General features: G+C 46.8%; 1 protein-coding gene across 2 annotated transcripts in view; it reads left to right on the forward strand.

Annotated features, from left to right (window-relative positions):
* Nucleotides 1-4,562: 4,562 nt before the first annotated feature.
* Nucleotides 4,563-17,085, forward strand: part of PLXNA2 (plexin A2) — a 322,697-nt gene continuing 310,174 nt past the window's right edge. For both annotated transcript variants that reach the window (XM_050957071.1, XM_050957072.1), the window contains exon 1: nucleotides 4,563-4,830. The gene's annotated coding sequence lies outside the window, so the exon portion shown is untranslated. The remainder of the gene's footprint in view (nucleotides 4,831-17,085) is intronic.

Consider the following 17,085-nt stretch of genomic DNA (forward strand, 5'->3'; position numbering starts at 1 on the left):
AGCACAACAGCCAGTAAAAGGAATGTCATGCCGTGCTGTTAGTTTTCTTTTTAGATGTGTACGCAACAAATGACACAAACAAAAGTGCACACATGCCAAAGAAATAGACACATGCATACATATAGTCACAAGTCGCTGTTACAATATTAACGCAAAGCACAAACATGCACACACAAAAGATGACCACAAAATGAAGGCACAGGAACTGCACAAAATAAATGCAAATACACATGTTCACAAAATAAAGGCACAATACACGCACAAAATATAATATGTAAATACCCAAAACACATACATGCGAACAAATCCACAAAGTACACAGCACACCAAACACAAACAAAAACACACTCCATCTACACACACATCTATATGCAATACATAGTATGCATGCAAAACAATATGCAAACACACAAGACGTGCGTGCACACAGTTCTGGCATGGCAGATACACAAATGCACAAGATACTCATGCACATGCATGCACACATAGGCATAGACACAAAAACGTGCAGCACACACATTAATAAAACAAATAGGTATATTCCCTTCCTACATCCCTTTACATTCCCATTTGCCACCCCAGCTCCACACAATAAATACTGATATTTACTGCGTGCTTCTAGTGACAAAAGAGGGCTTCCTGTGATCCCCAGGTACTAAGACATATCATCAGCTTCAGGGATGGGAGGACACAAATCCAGATAAGGATTTCCCCGAAGTTGTTTCAGGTAAGGACATGCCATGCCTATAGCACATCTAGCCACAGGATTGTCATGCAAATTCATCAGCTCACATTCTCTCAGCTGTGACAGCCCCCCCGTGAATCCTAGACCAGTGCTGTGTTGCTCTTTGTGCCCCAAAATAAACCCTGGCTCCTTACATGCATCATACAATGGCCTCCTCTGCTCTCTAGTTCAGAAATCCTGTAATTAGTAGGAGATAGACCCTGCATCCCTGAAAACAATTTGCCACTAATAAATAATAAACAGAAGGCAGTCCTGCAAAGAGGAGAGAAATGATTGAGACGTTCTGACCCGCCTCGTACTGTTTTCTGTGAATGGAGAAATTGCATTAGCGGGACAAGCATTTAACCAAAGCTGGTATTTGTAATACGATTTAGTGTAGTTTGCTGTGAATGAAAGACAGAGTCAATATATCAGGCAGGGACAGAATAATGAAAGAGCAGAGCTTGCTAAGGGCATGGTCCTTGCAGGCACTGAGCACCCTCCTGATCTAAACAGCTCTGTCCTATATAGCCTTGCAGAACGTCGAAAATGTCCCTAATACAGGGTCCACGCCAAGTCCTAGTGAAGTCAGTGGGAGTCTTCATATTTACTTCAATGGCAATGAGACCCAGCCCTTAAGTGGTATAGATGAGATGGGACATCTCCTTTCTAGGCTCTGCAGAATTGTAGGGGATGTGTTTAAAAAGAAAACCTTTCTATGAATATTAGACAGGCAGGGGAGAAATTGACCCATCGTAGAGGAGTATTCACAGCCTACTGTGCGACTCTGTTCCTGGGGGAGGAGTTAAGTTTATCGTCTTTTACAACTTCCAACTTCGGAAGCTCCTTTAAACTTTAGTTGCAAGCAACAGAAATAGGTTTGTAGGCTGATTCTTCTCCCCTGCCCACCAGCCTCACAAAAAGACCCAAAAAACAACAGACATCCCTAACCCACTCCTGCAAGGGGAAAAGGAAGCCCAGGGGCTGAGAGAGAGACTGCACTGATCCCCTCCTTTCTGGCACACAACTGCTTTTGCTTTTGCTTTTGCTTTTGCTTTTATACTCCTGGTGGAGGGAACATGAAGAGCTCAGGGAAGAAATTTCCCTTCTATCTCTCCCAGGTGTTTTTAGCTGCAGACATATGACCTGCCACTAGAGGGCAGCTAGAGAATCTCTACACTAGAGTTCATTTCTTCCCCTTGACTGTGTTCCTGGTTTTGTGGGCAGAAGTGTGGATTGATTAAAGTCTCTTTTTTAAAAAGCTTAGAAAGTAGCGCCTGGGAATCCTTTTGGGGTCCAAGTCAGGCTCTAGCTTTCTGCTATCAGTGATGAAGTGTGTTTGTTTAAAATATACACCTGTGTGGTTGTAGCTTTAAGCACCAGGCAGCCATATGACCTGGCCCTGCTGAAAAAATAGCAGCCTTTGGCAGCTGCTCTTATTTTAGTGCTGAGTGGGGTATGTTCAGGAGCTCTTCTCCGAAGAAATGGGAAGTCATGTAGGTAGCTGTATTGTCTGTCTGTGTCCCCATGGCAGTGAGTGGAGTTGATCAAAAGTTTTTTCAGCTGTTCTTGTATGTACCTTTCCCTTTTTATTTTAGTTTGCTTTTCAGTTACTGTGAGTGTCTCCCCAGATGTGGTCGTTATCTGAATCAGTGGCCACGTCCAGACTAGGAATTAAAATCGATTTTAGATACGCAACTTCAGCTACGTGAATAACGTAGCTGAAGTCGAATTTCTAAAATCGAGGTACTCACCAGTCTGGACGGCGCTGCATCGATGTCCGCGGCTCTCCGTGTCGATTCCGGAACTCCGTTCGGATTGATGGAGTTCCGGAATCGATGTAAGCGCGCTCGGGGATCGATACACCGCGTCCAGACTAGACGCGATATATCGATCCCCGAGCAATCGATTTTAACCCGCCGATGCCGCGGGTTAGTCTGGACGAGGGCAGTCAAAGGACTTATCTAAAGAGTGTCAGTCTCCAACTCTGAGATCATCCCACTCAGGCTCTTCCACATGCTATGCCATGGTAACTTTCCAGAGACATAACACAAGACAACAGTTCACCCCATGGCTTAAATCCCTATTGACAACCGTCTAGTTACGGGCAACCCACTAGTGTGAGTGGGAGGGCAGTACCTAACTCTGATACAGGAGTGAAGTGAACTGGCTAAGGAGAGGAATGGGGACTGTCTGTTTTTAACAGAAACAGATTTTATTTATTTACCCTAGAAAAGCCCCCTCACGGGATGCAATAGGTACTTCTGACAAATATGTTAAAAAGAAGCAGCAATGCCATGTGTAACAGCACAAAATAACCACCCAAATCACCCTCCCTTCCCCTTCTTCTTCAGCTGCCCTCCACCATGGCCTGGAGGACAACAGGCCAAAAGAGGAAGCACTTTCTAAAGGAAAATGGTCTGAGCTTACTCCTCTAGCAGACCCTTCTCTTATAGTAAGCTGGGGCCCAGATAACGTAATTACACCAATCATACCTGAAATGGTGTATGAGGAGTAAAAGGAGATCTCCCAGGTAGGAGGTTCCAAGACCTGTGAGCCTAGGTTTCCAAGTGTCCAGCCCACGCAACTGGAGTTAGACTTTTTAACAGTGCTCAGTTAGTATAGGATGACAGAATGGAGGATACAGAACCTGGGGGTTTCCATGCAGTATGAGTGGGTTGTGGACTGTGGAAGCTGGGGTGCTTTGTCTGTGTTTGGTGTCCCCATCTATTGGTTAATAATTCTTTTCACTTACCTTGTTCTTTGTGCCCAAGAATCTCAAAGTGCTTTACAAACGCTAGTTATTGTGCCTTATGTCAATTCTGTGAGGTTCCCTCCTTGTCATACACCCGGAAACAGAGGCACAGAAGAGACAAATCTTTGGTGTGTTTTTCTTTCCTTCATTCTAGCAGCATAAAACGAATAATAAAATGCCCAAGTTCACCTAGCAAGTCAATGGCCTAGCTCAGACTAGACCTCAGGAGTCAAGACTGTCAGCCCCTTCCTATGATTGCTGGACTACATTCCCTTATTGACTCCCTAGCTGCTACCTGTATCTCAGAGCTGATAGCCTGCAGTGGATAGGAAGGTTATAGATACATAACTGTGCTTGGAAGAGCGTTCAAGGGATTGGCAAGGGGTTATGGAGCCTGTTCACTGGCCTGTATCAAATGAGGGCAGGAGATGCTGACCCTACCAGGCGGCTATCCTAACCATCTGTGTGGGTGAGTTAAGATAAAATGTAAAAGCAGCTTCAGCTCCCTGGAATAACACCTGCCACCTTAGGGGGGCAAGGTCTGAAACGCAGGCGCTGGCAGGCGGAGGTGAGCCAGGCAGATTGTGGGGTGTCTCTACCGTCTTCAGTTTCTGGTGCCTTTTAATGCTCTTTACAAACCCCAGCGCCTGGGGCCGCCTCGACTTCTCTGGAATCACTCGCTGGGGTGGGGACGGAGGTTCTCGGCAGCGCCGGGCTGGCTGCCGCGGGTGGGTCCCAGGCTGCCGCGGGTGGGTGTCTCTCAGCACAGGGCCGAATTCCCAGCCCCGCTTTCTCCTCTCTGTCCCCGCGGGGCGGCCCGGGGCTCGGCCGGGGAAGGGTTAAGCCCAGGCACTGTATGTTAATGAGCTCCATGGTAATACAGGGAGGCAGGCTTTAGCAGCCAGCCAGCCTGCTGCTGCTGATGGGGGATGAGCTTCCAGTGCCAGGCAGGAGCCCACAGTGCCTGGGAAATTCGGCTGGTAGAAAGAGGGAGAGGGGGACACAGCTCCCCGCAGGAGGGGAGCGGGGAAGGGCGGGCAGCCGGGGTGGCTCATGCCAGAGGGGGGCGAGGCGAGGGCTCAGTGGGCACGGGCGAGGAATAAGGACAGTTCCAACACAGCAGTAACCGGGCAGCCAGCCGCACCGGGGTGCAGAGCAATGACTGCCTGAAGCAGCGGATCCCGGGAAGAGCAGGGAGCCTCCAGGAATACAGATCAAGAACTGGGCACTTGCTGTGGATGTTAATGCAGCGGGGGGCCTGGTGGATCTCCTCTCCCTAACTCCGACGGGGTGCAGGGGGGAGGCTGCCAGCCCCCCCAAGGAGACGGACAGGAGTGGACCTTGAGGTTTGGTAAGTCATCAAGCCGGGGCTGGCAAAGGGGGGGCTTGTGCCTTGAACCTTCGCCTGCCCCCTTTTATTCTGCATGCACCTCTGGGGTGCAAGAGTCCCCCCCGTGTCATTTGATACAATCACACAATGCAGATGGATAGGAGGGACTGAGGGAGATCCCCCCCCTCCATGGCCCCCCATAGAGGATCCCAGCCACTTTTCTTGTGGACAGGGCTGTGTGTAACGTGTGCCTGCGGAAGGGCTCCAGCCCCGTGTGTTGCTGCGTGTCTTAGGCTGGAAGCGTTCGTGACATGTTTGTCTTTCCAGACAGTGCACTTGGGAACCTGCACCTCTGGAGGGGAGTGTGTGTGAAGGCAGCATCCTGACACGCTTCCTCGGCCATTGGAAATAAAGATACATCGGAAGCCCTTTGGTCCCCCGTTCCCCCCGCTCCGTTTTAGGCTCCTCATTATTTTTTCTTAGTTTAGCTATTTTATAAATGTATTTTATTCCTCCTTGAATCTCAGCAGCTTCATTTTTCTCCCAGGCAGTCAGGATCTGGGGGGAGGAAGTGCAACAGAGGAGACAGGCAAACAAAACGTTGCCATTGACAAGGAGAGACCCTTTTTTATTTTTCTTTTTTAAGCGCTCGTGAATACCAAAAAGCATTCCCATGAAAACTCCCAAATGCTGCAAAATCTCTCGTGGAAGCCGGGTGGGCAGGGAGGTTAGAAGTGCATTAGTCTGTGCTTTCTCCAGAGAAATCCGAGGTTCTGTCTGTGTTCCTCAATCCCATCAAACCCTGAATTGTTTGGCTGGCCCGTGTGTAATTGCAAGGGAGGCTTGTCTCTAGACACAGGACATCTACGCACACTGCCCTGTCGACTTTGTGCCCCCAGTGTAATAGCCCAATGCCAACCAGCCTTTCTTCTGTGCGAGCCGCGTCGATACTTTCCGTGGCTGGGGCGAAGAGGTTGAGTTAATAATTCTGTGTTCCGAGCAGTATCACAGGCGCGCATTGAGGGGGGGATTTAGTAAGTGATGGGTGGGCAATTGTGCGTGTGTGACAGTAGTGTTAGCAGGAGAAGATGCTACAAAATCCCATTGCTCCAGGGGTTTTCCCCCATTATGTGTCTAGCTTCGTGACATTTCAGTGGCGAAATGAGTCGGTTTGATAGCTCAGAGTTGAGTTCTGGGAGATGGACTCTGCTCTCCTGCGCTGGACAGCCCCGTTGATACCCATGTCTCTGAAAGTTAAGTCAAATGACCCACTTCTGCAGCGGAAAGCCTGCTGCCTCAAAGAGAATCTGTGCCCTCCTCAGAACAGAGGGGTTTGGGGTGTCTGAAAAAAAAACACACAGAGATTTTAGCCCTTTTTATAAAATAATTTACCTCCGCTGCTGTCCTTAGCCAATTTCCCATTCACTCCGAGTGCAATAGCATAGTTAAGAGCGGTTCAGGGAGCCGAACGAAATAGCTTTGATTTTGGAAAAACGGTTCATCTAAAGAGTAACTAAAACGTACAGTTTCTCTTGTGAAATGGCTTGTATAGCAAAATACAGCACTTCACTCAAGGCGCCTAACCATCTCTGCTGTGCTCGTTGCAGGAAGATAAAGTAACCCAATTTACTCTTCACTGCCTTTATATCTTTATTGGAGGTAATTATTTGTGGAGTTTCCCCCTGGCTTATAACAAGTTTGTGCAGTGGGAACAGGTAACAGATGCTGTTTAGAATCCGCACAGAATCCGCAAACATGATAGGAACAGCTTCTCCCGGTGCTTTTCATCACACCCTGTGTTACTCCTCCTGTTAACCCTCAACTCTCCCCTGCTCCTCAGCAGAACAACCTGAACTTGCCTCCAGTGCGGTTAGATACCAGAAGGAAAAAAACCATAGATTCTGACCACTGTACGCCTGGGTATATGTGACAGTGGAGAAGAGATGACTTCAACTGTCCTGCTCTCTAACTCTCTCCAGCAAATCGCATTGATATGTGACAAACTGGCTTGCAAAGCAGCTAAATGGAAATGACATTGGGAGTCTGTTTGTGGGGTGTCTCAGGAAGCCATGTGACTCGCATGCTGTGCATGAGGGTTCCCATTGTCTGGCCCCTCAGGGCTTCAGCGCTTCCAGGCCGGCTGTGGAAACTCTGTGCAGTTGAAGCCTGGAGCAAGTCCTGAAGGAATGACCCAATGGCTTGGGTGGATTCTAGCACTGGTGTTCTCAGGTGACAGGTGAATCTTTCCACTGAGGCTGCTTGGGAGAGAAGGGCTGCAGGGTATGTGTGGAGGGAAGATTCTAGGGGGAAATGCTAGGCCTGCTTTTTGGTGCCAATATGATGCATGCCAAAGGTTACCAGGTCTTCTTGAAGCATCTTTGTTCGGGGAGGCCTGGTTTAGCGGGTAAAAGTAAAATCCATCCCAGGCAGGAAAATGCACATCCACACTCATGCTTCAGTCCAAAGCTGTTTTAATTGGCCCTGTGCAGCTCAAACAATAACAATGTACCTGGGTAGTGGTGGAGAATGTCTCCTCTTCTCATACTTGTTCTAGTGAACCCTTTCTATGAGGAGCAGCAAGCTCCTGCCCGTCCACCCCGCTCTCATTCCAGCCCTGAGGCTTTTGTGTTTTTTTTAAACATATGAAAAATTTGCTTCCTTCCTCTCTCTGGAATTCTTAAGAGGGGGAGAGGGAAATTGACAGTGACGAGCCTGTGGTGCTCCTGAGACCGGCCCTTTCACATTTCTAAACACTCTTGATTATTCAGCTAATCTTTATTTCATGGGCCTGTTACAAGAAACACACAAACAGGGGGGAGGGGGGAAGAAAGTGGAAGGCTGTGAGATATTTAAAATACACAAGAAAGGAGCTGGCAGCAATATAATTGTTCTTATGCCTGTGCTATGAAATATTTATGGGTGTAAGTTGTGGCAAGATTTTCTCCCTGCTTTGCCCCTGCCCACCCCCCACCCCAGCCCTTCTCAAATGCTTCCCCATAGTAAAATAATCATTACAAATCAGGTGGAAGGGGCCTGATGGCTGTTTCTAGCCTATCTCCCTCCATACCCAGCTGTCTCCTTGTGGAGTCGCACACAGCTGTCTGTACACATAGCCTGGGGGGCACAATATACTTCTGTCCATCACTACTAATGAGAGAGCTGGGGACTGCTACCCAAATCATAAAGAGACCGGAGCATTGTATTACAGTCTGTTAACTAGAAATAATTCCAAATCATCCCTTTGAGCTGCTTGCATTTTATAGTTGTAGTCTGCTTCCCCTTTGGGCATTCTGCTATTAATTCATTAGATTTGAATTTTCTAATTTTTTCCCTTCCCCCCCCCTCCATCTCTCTCTCTCTCTCTCTCTCTCTCTCTCTCTCTCTCTCTCTCTCTCTCTCCTGTAATTCAAACTGTGATGAATGGACAAAAATCCCTCAAGGAAAACATTTTTTCACTTACTTATAAAGATTTCATGGCTAATCAGAGTAAATGTGGTTTTTAGAGTGTTAATCTCTTAACCAGCTTGGATAGGAGGACAACAAAGGACAAGAGGGGAAGTTGGGGGAAGGTACTATTAAGTTTTTTTCCTAGGGTTTGGCCACAGTCTTGATGACTGGATCCCTAGTGCCTTTATGATTATGGCCAAGAGCATTCTACACGTGACCTGAGTATGTCCACTTACGTGGATCCAAGAAGCCAAGGAGTACCTTTTCTCTTCTGCCCTCTTTGCCTCCGTAAGATTTAACCTCAGTTGTCTGCAAGACTATAAAAGGCATTTTGGGCTGAGGCAGTGGAAAGTTCTTTGTCTGTGAAGAGTAGTTTGTTAGAAAGCTTCAAGGATATAGAAGAGAAATTGGGAACATAAGAAGAATCCAGGCAATGTATTGGCCTGGGAAGGTGGAGGCTGCTGCTGCCTAAAAGAATTTTATATTCATATTCTTTCTCTTTAGCTAAAGGAAAAATGTATATTTATTGGGGTGTTTTGAAGAGAAGGGCATGTGGCAGTGATGCTGTCCGCAAGCATTCTGCTGCGCTAGCCTGTAGCAAGACTGCTGCTGCATGCTAAACCCTTACACCGAGGTAGGCAACCTATGGCACGCGTGCCGAAGGCGGCACACACGCTGATTTTCAATGGTACTCGCACTGCCCGGGTCCTGACCACCGGTCTGGGGGGCTCTGCATTTTAATTTAATTTTAAATGAAGCTTCTTACACATTTTTAAAAAATCTTATTTACTTTACATACAACAATAGTTTAGTTATATATTATAGACTTATAGAAAGAGACCTTCTAAAAACGTTAAAATGTATCACTGGCACACGAAACCTTTAAATTAGAGTAAATAAATGAAGACTCGGCACACCTCTTCTAAAAGCTTGCCAACCCCTGCTTGCTTACACCAACCCAGTTTCTTTCCAGAATTGGGAATCAGGTTCGTTAAGGAATTAGATCTATGGTAGAAGGCTGAATTGAGCACATCAAAGTTATGTCACTTGTGACTTGAGCCTTGTTCTCAAATCCAGGCTTCTGGGGGTTAAAAACCTGCTGTAAAAAGCCACCCTGCTTTTGCTTTGCAAAGGGATTTTATTGTCGGTTTAGTTCTGGGTTATTTTTAGAAGATCTTTATCTAACAAACTGAGAATGAAAGTTATGCTCTCCCGCTCCATCATTTCACTCTTGTTTCTCCTCGTCTCCTCCCCTCCCTACACCAGGATTCATCGTTTAAATTCACCTTTAGCTTAAGCAGTTTGAGAACCACTCAGGCCAAACAGCAGTAACAATTCCTGAGCTAGTCAAAGTAATGCATCCCCAGGCTGGGCTGTGAGGCTGAGTGGGACTGACGACACAGTTGTTGCTCACAGAGCGAATGAGACTGGGTTGTGGGCCCCCTGAAATACCATCTCACTCCACTAGAGGGGCGTTCCTGCAGTTCAGGCTAAAAGGTACTAAAGAGCTGCTTTTGTGGGAGTTTAAAGAAGGGGGGGGGGGGCAGCAAGCTGTCACCAAATTTAACTTGGGAAGGCACTAAAACCAGCCATCTCATCACTTGAGTGCCACTGGTCCCTTATGGTAAAAGAAGACATTGAGATGAGCAGCACTTGCTGAAAATTTGACCCACCATTTTGCTGAGACCTGCCTGTTACTGGAAACAGCACTTTTGTGGGAGGCAGGAAGACTTTTTAATGTGTTCAAAAATTCCCAGATAAATCAGACTGGCTGTAGCTGATGGTTCCCCCCCCCGCCCCCACACACACACATACAGCCATATACACTTATCCAACTCCCACCCCCTTTATCCAGGAGAGACGTGCTCTTGGAATCTCCTCAGCATGGTTTGTCTTTCTGCCTCCCCTGCTGTGGCTTGAATTTAGTGGCGAGATGTTCTCAGATGGTGGTAAAATTGCTCTGGAAAGACTTGAAAATAAATAAATAAATAAAGTAAGATGAAATAAGCGAGCATACCATATGTCACTGATGTATCTCTCTAATCTAATCTTCCGCTGTGTGTTCTCTTTTGGGTCTTTTCTCTGAGTTATAATCCAACCTTATGTTTCAGTTGGGTTGAGAAATATCATTAGCCTAACTTTGCTGGCTAAATGGTGATTCTGGCTGCTCCACAGCATGGTACATGCCAGAGACAGGGTGCTGAGAAAAAAGTGGCCTCTCTTGTTCTAATCTGATATATCCCTTCTCATATTTCTAGGTATAATCTCTGATTCTGCTGGGTGAAATTGAAGGGGGGGGGAGAGGGGATGAAAAGCGAGATAAATGTATCATGTTATGAAAGTTTAATCCTGCTTTGCCTGGGCTAAAATTACATTCAGAGCAGGGGATAAAAGGCATCAGAGTCACATTATATTAAAAAAAAAAAAAAAAGTCCAGATCATCTTAAAAGGAAGAGTGATAGTGAGCCGAGCTGAGTCCTGTCAGCCAAGCCCTCCATCCTGCCCAATGCAGATGTAGACTGTTCCACTGCAACGGGAAAGCAAATGAGGTATTTTCTCTAGTCCCTTGTCTGAAGAGCACCAGCAATCTACAGAGGAGATTAAAGGCCACCCAGGTGAATATGTCCATTTTGTTGCAGCAGGAATATAGGGAGCAGCTTGCAGTCTGTGCAGGAATAGCCAAACCATTGGGTTTATCCCAGCATAGTGTGAAATGCCATTATACGTGTGTGTTCACCATTCTCCAGCTGGATGGAATTGGAGTTACACAGCTATGTGTCATAAGCCCTTCGGTGCCAAGAGCTTAATGGAGGTTCTCCTTGAGCTGAAGGGATAATGTCCTGTGCCTTTGGGATGTGAGTTCTATCCCCACTGTCTCCGTGATGTTCCAAGTGGATTTTGTGTGAAGAGTAGCGCTAAGTGGCTGGCCATCTTGATTTTAACAGAGCTCATCCTGTGTTTGCAAGGCACGGAAAGGTTTGATGGTGGGGCTCCAAGCGTGATACCCTGGAGGACGATGTTAAAGCAATGATTTGCCTTAGACACTGGTAACAATTTTTGGCATTTCTCTCATCCTTTTTATCCAACACTAAAGTGCTTTACGTGTATTAAGCTTCTCCTCCACAGCTGTAGGAGACAGGTAAATTCCACCTCTGGTTTGCCGATCAGGAAACTGAGGCAGTCTGAGGTGGTTTTCTCACGGTAAGGCATTGCTAGAGCCAGGAATAGAACTCAGGAGTCGTCCTGCTCTAAGCACAAGCACACGACCTTAGCAATGTATTAGTAAAAGGTTTGATGTACAAACACATCGCTCAGTAACACATGGTCAGTCACCAAATGAGAGATCTCTGCCTGGAAATTAAAAATCCTACCTGTGGCATGTTCCCATCCTACCCACTTGTTTCTATGTTGGTTTCACACACAGGGTGGCCTGTGGCATTAGAGTGCCTTAAAAATGTTGCCCTGAAGAACAGGCCCATTTGTGGAGCAGCCTCTTGTCTACCTTGGGATCTCCTCGAGAATTGCAGTGAGTGCATTGGAGATCAATGGGAGTTCCAAGCTCTCCAGAGATCCTGACTACTCCTGCCAGCTCCCTTGGCCTCCCACCTATCGCTGTGCACTCTAACCTGCCTAGAGCAGTACTGGGTTTTAGCCTTGCAGTACTGGCTTGCAGTACTGGGTTTTAGCCTCAAAATCCAAACTGTTCTGAAATGAAGGCTCTTCAGAACTAGGAGGGTTGGAGTTGGGGCCCAGCAGCCCAAACTGCATGGTTGCCTGTGGCGGTCTAGGGCTTCTGTGGAAAAGCGGGAGGCCAAGAAGTGTCATTAGAGAGGGAAGGATGGGCAGATTCCTAACAGTCTGAGGGGGCTATACTGGCTTATGGACTAGAGGTATGGAAGCACTGCCAGAAGATCCTGGGGCCTCCCTTGCCTGACAGGAGCTGGCTGGAAGTGGCTCTATTGTGTTAATGTGAGCACAGCCTCTCCAGCAGACCCGGGATGTGTCTCGCAGCCCTTCCTTTGCTTTGAAGTGACTTCCCCGCCGTGCAAAAGTGAAAGGTGACGTCTGGGTAAATATTACGTTGACCTCTCACCTCGCCCTCCTGCTGCTGCTGCTCCTTTCTTATAGCTCATGAATGAAACAACCAGATGCTCTGGGAGTGAGCTGCAAAGAGAGAGGCAGGAGTTGCTCCAGCCAGAGGCTCACACATTAAGCCTCCGAAGGATGGTGGAGCAGGGCAAGTGGAGGTCTGCTCCAAACTGTGAGTGAGACAACAGTTGTTTCAGCACCGAAAGCTAAACAGGAAGGGAAAGTCTCCTTCCTCACGGCCTGGTGAGCTTGTGCATCCCCATCCTCTGTTAGTGAGTGTTAAGAGAAACATTTGCTCAGACCTGGAGTGCTGCTGTTTTGCTGGTGAGGTGGGAGCCAGCCAGCACTTCACAACTGTCTCCCAGATGGTTAAATGAAGCTAATGCCAGTTCTACACGTAAACGTTTGATGGTATAGTCATGACAGTTGGGGTGGGGTTTCTTAGGGCATTTCTATACTGATAGAAGTCCTAGTGTAGATACAATCATAATCAGCATTTTTTGTCAGTTTAGCTTATTTTGTTCGGGGAACTAGTGTAAGCTATACCTGCAATAGCTCTTGTTTGCCAGCATAAGCTGAGTCTACACTAGGAAGTTTTGCCGATACAGACTTTTTCTAGTGTGGACTAGGCCTAAGGGTTTGATCTTATAAAACTTTCAGTGCTGGCTGTTCGGAAAGCCTGTCGCTTTGTGAATTTTTTTTTTTTTCACCACCACATTTGTAGAACAAATGCAGGCTCAATGCTAGGAGCAGCCTACTGGTTACAAATCAGTACATCCCGTCCAGAGCTCGTAAAGGTCAGCATGTGTGGCTTGAGCTTATGGGGACGATGTTCTTTTAGCAGACTGGAGTGAGCCTTGGCGTGGTGCAGTGCCTCGTTTCTGAGCACCCTGGGCAGCAGGTTAGTAAGAACATCCAGCCTTGGACCCCTCAGAGTGACCCAAAAGTGCTATTGACGAGCTCCAAATGGATGCATGAGGTCTGTCAGCATGACAAACACCAGAGACTGAACTGGAGACCTCCAGAGATGAAACCTTGAGCCAAAGAGTCAGGCTCCGCAGCTGCAGCTGTGACAGCCTCATGTTCTCGTGGATCTGCACAGAAGAGAAAGTGTAAAACGCACTGCCCAGTAGGTTACAGATGCATGTCCAAACCCCACACCACTTGAGGAAGGGCTTTTTTAGCCTTCATTTTTCCAGCACAGACCTTGGAGGGGAGGCAGGCTAATAGTCCAGGGACAGGCTACTCTCCATATGCATCATGGAGAGCTAAAGGAAACAGCTTATTATAGTTTTCAGATCCTGATTGGCAATTACCACCATTTGGAAACTGAATTAAAATTGCTTTCAGCAGCAGCTACTGATCAGTGTCAAGCTACAGAGCTCTGACTGCCCTTTACTTTGTGTCAGGAAGTCCAGTAATGCTGGAGAAAACAGGAAGTCTCTCAGGCAGTGCGTCACCGATTACTCACTTGCTCTTCTGCATGAAGAGACTTTCAAGAAAGTGGATCTACCTTGATTTATTCCGAACGCTGCTGTCAGGACCCAACTCAGCTTGGATCAAGTCACCTATGTTCTATCCAGGCTTGCTGAGTTGGGGAACAAATGCTTGTAAGAGATTTCTCCAAATGCATAAGTTATTGCAGGTTTTGATCTAGGTAGACTCACATGTGTCATCAGGATGTAGCTTGATATGCATTGCAGTAGCTGCCCTTGGCTTTGGGACAACATGCAGCAACATGTAAGCTAGACTGAAGGTGGCAGCTCCATGGCTCAGGTCTTTGGTTCCCATGGTAGGAGTCCTATGTAATCCAACCCTACAAGGATGCCAGTATCTAACAGGAAGATGGCAGGAGAGGCCTGGTCTAGACACAAACTTGTACCAGTTTAACTAGAGAGCTTTTGTTTTAAAACCGAGTGTAGCGGTCTTATGAATAAGATACTGTGTCAGCAATCTGGGACTGCAATCAGGTCAAGTAAGGAGTTGTTACCACATGCCCTGCTACCCTGAATGTCTTTGTTCAAGGTAGATTTCTTACCAGTCTTTGTTCTTTCTGCCATGGCTGATGTTCTCTCAATCAGGGCCTCCTATGAAAGCACCAGAGGGCTGCCCTCCCTTGCCTTCCTAGGTGAAAGATCTTTGCCTAAGGAAATATCCATAACTCTTAATACACACCACATTCATCATGTGTGACTATTAATGGTCAGTGAGTTTTCCAGTGCCATGTTACATGACACCTTTTAGATACAGATTATAACACTAATGAGTTGGGATATATCGAATTGGTCAGGCCAGCTGAAACTCATTGCCTTGTACCAATGAGCCCCTTGCCCTCAGGCACTGGGATTCTCTTAAGGTTACAGATATTAAATCCAGTTAACTTATGTTGTGTATGAAGCATTGCCAACCTTAAGCACTCAGAAATAATGGGTATGGCCCCTCAAAGTTTTTTGAGATTGGCTTAAAAATGAGGTTTTTAAAAGATTGGGTTCTGAGCCTGTGGTGTTCAACTTTACCAGCCTGTCTCTGTAATCATGAGGCTAGAAACCTACTTTTAAAAAGAAGGAAAGCCAAGATTCTCATGACTCCAGGAGCTGGGAATTTAAGAAAACCACCAACTAATGTGTGTGACATTACTCAGGGTACAGTCTGGGTTGTTAAACAGCTGTTCCCTCGATTCTTTAGCTTAGGATGCCTTTTACACTGCTTTTCTGTGAGAACATCCACTCCTGGTCTGTTCATGCAGCCTTCAGCATGCAAAATCACTCCCAGTTATGTTACATGAATGCTCTGGCCAGCCACTCATGAATTTACATACAGGGAGACTCCTGCAAATTCTTAGTCCCAGCCATGTCCCCCAGAAATGTGTGTCTTACACTGCTCGGTATCCTTCTGAACAGTACAAGCTCATCAAAAGTCCATCATTTCATCAGAGGAAATTGATATGCACTAGCCTTGTTATCCCAAATGGAGTATCCCACACACACTCATCCAAACACACTGGTTAAGATTAAACAATAAGATCAGTTTATTAACTATAGAAAGACAGATTTTAAACGCCAGGATTAGTTACAAAAGAAATAAGAGTAAAATGCCTGTTAATAACTTAACAAGCTAAGTGAACTTAAATGCAAAAAGATTTTGTCTCTCAGCAGTCTGTACTAGCTGAAAAGCCTTCCAGCCAGGATCACCGCTCTCCCAGTTCAATGATGCTTTTTTTTGTTTTTTTGAATGTCTAGCTGCCATGAGTAGAGATGGAGGGGGAGAGGTGATTTGGAGGCCCCTCTCTCTCACACACCTCTCTCCCCTCTTTTTTTGAGGATTAACCCCAGCTGGGATGCAGGTGACAAGCGAGCTCTGAACCCTCCTTGTGATCGAATTTAAATTTATTATTCACACCTTCCCCCTGCTGGAGAATGGCTGCTTAAACAAGAGATAGTCTTTTAGCACCTGACTGGGTGTTTGGTCTCTCTTTAGTTTCTGAGAAACTGGTTTGGGCCTGCTTTTCTTAAACTTGGAGTACATTACAGCAATTCTACAGAGTAGAATCTTATAACTTCACATACAAGGTTGGTACACATGTTTTACTGGGACAGTAATGTTCAGCAGATTGACATTTCAAATGATACCTCACAAGACACATTTTGTATAAAATTGATCAGTCTTGTAAAAGTGGTGAACATAATGGTATAGACTGTTACATTGTGTCTCATGATAAAGTCATGAGCATTTGCAGCACTGTTAAAATTGTTAAACGAAATCACTTCACTGGACTCCAAGGCTCCCTGCTTTCTAAAGAATACTACAAAAGCAGCACTAGGCACAGCACCTGCAGCATTTTGGCTGCTTTTATAAGGTATCACAGTCAGTAAATACGATTTAGATGTATCAAGTACTTTTGTTCTTGGAGACTGGATAGATCTGCTGGAATTAGCAGGACAGAGAGAGATGGAAAGCTGTCTCTAACGCATGCAGCTGCCAAATACCCCGAAAGGCACAACGGCAACAGTGCAGGATGGAGCATCGACCTCATACTCAAATTTCCTGCCTTTTGCTGGTTTGTCACAGCCATTAATGTTATTTAAACATACTTTTTTGCGAGTGAAATTCCTCTATTTTTAATAGAAGCTTTAAAAAGTAGGGGAGGATGGGCAGACTGTATTCATAGTAAGTTTTAAAACCACTTTATTACACATTGATAATTTCATGAGCAGCCATCCTTGACAGAGCTGGACCTGGAGTTAGAAACTGAGCATGTCTGGTGTGTTGAACACTTGGGACAAAGTCTGCTACAATCTTTGTATTACAGCATCGTGCTGGCATGATGTTATAACCAGGGCCAGCTCCAGGCACCAGTGCAGCCTGGATGGCCAACGGAAAGGGGCGGCATGTCCGGCTCATCGGTGGCAATTTGGCGGCGGGTCCCTCAGTCCCTCTCGGAGGGAAGGACCTGCCACTGAATTGCCGCCAAAAAATAGGGTGGCAATAGAGCTACTGCCAAAGTGCTGCTGCGGCCAGAGCTGGCTCTAGCTATTTCGCCGCCCCAAGCACGGCGACACGCTGCGGGGGGCGCTCTGCCACTCGCCGGTCCCGTGGCTCCGGTGGACCTCCCGCAGGCGTCCCTGCAGAGGGTCCGCCGGTCCCGTGGCTCCGGTGGAGCATCCGCGGGGATGCCTGCAGGAGGTCCACCGGAGCTGCCTGCTGCCCTCCTGGCAACCGGCAGAACACCCCCCATGGCAT

The sequence above is a fragment of the Gopherus flavomarginatus genome, chromosome 5 (assembly GCF_025201925.1).
Source record: "Gopherus flavomarginatus isolate rGopFla2 chromosome 5, rGopFla2.mat.asm, whole genome shotgun sequence".
Lineage (NCBI taxonomy): Eukaryota > Metazoa > Chordata > Testudines > Testudinidae > Gopherus > Gopherus flavomarginatus.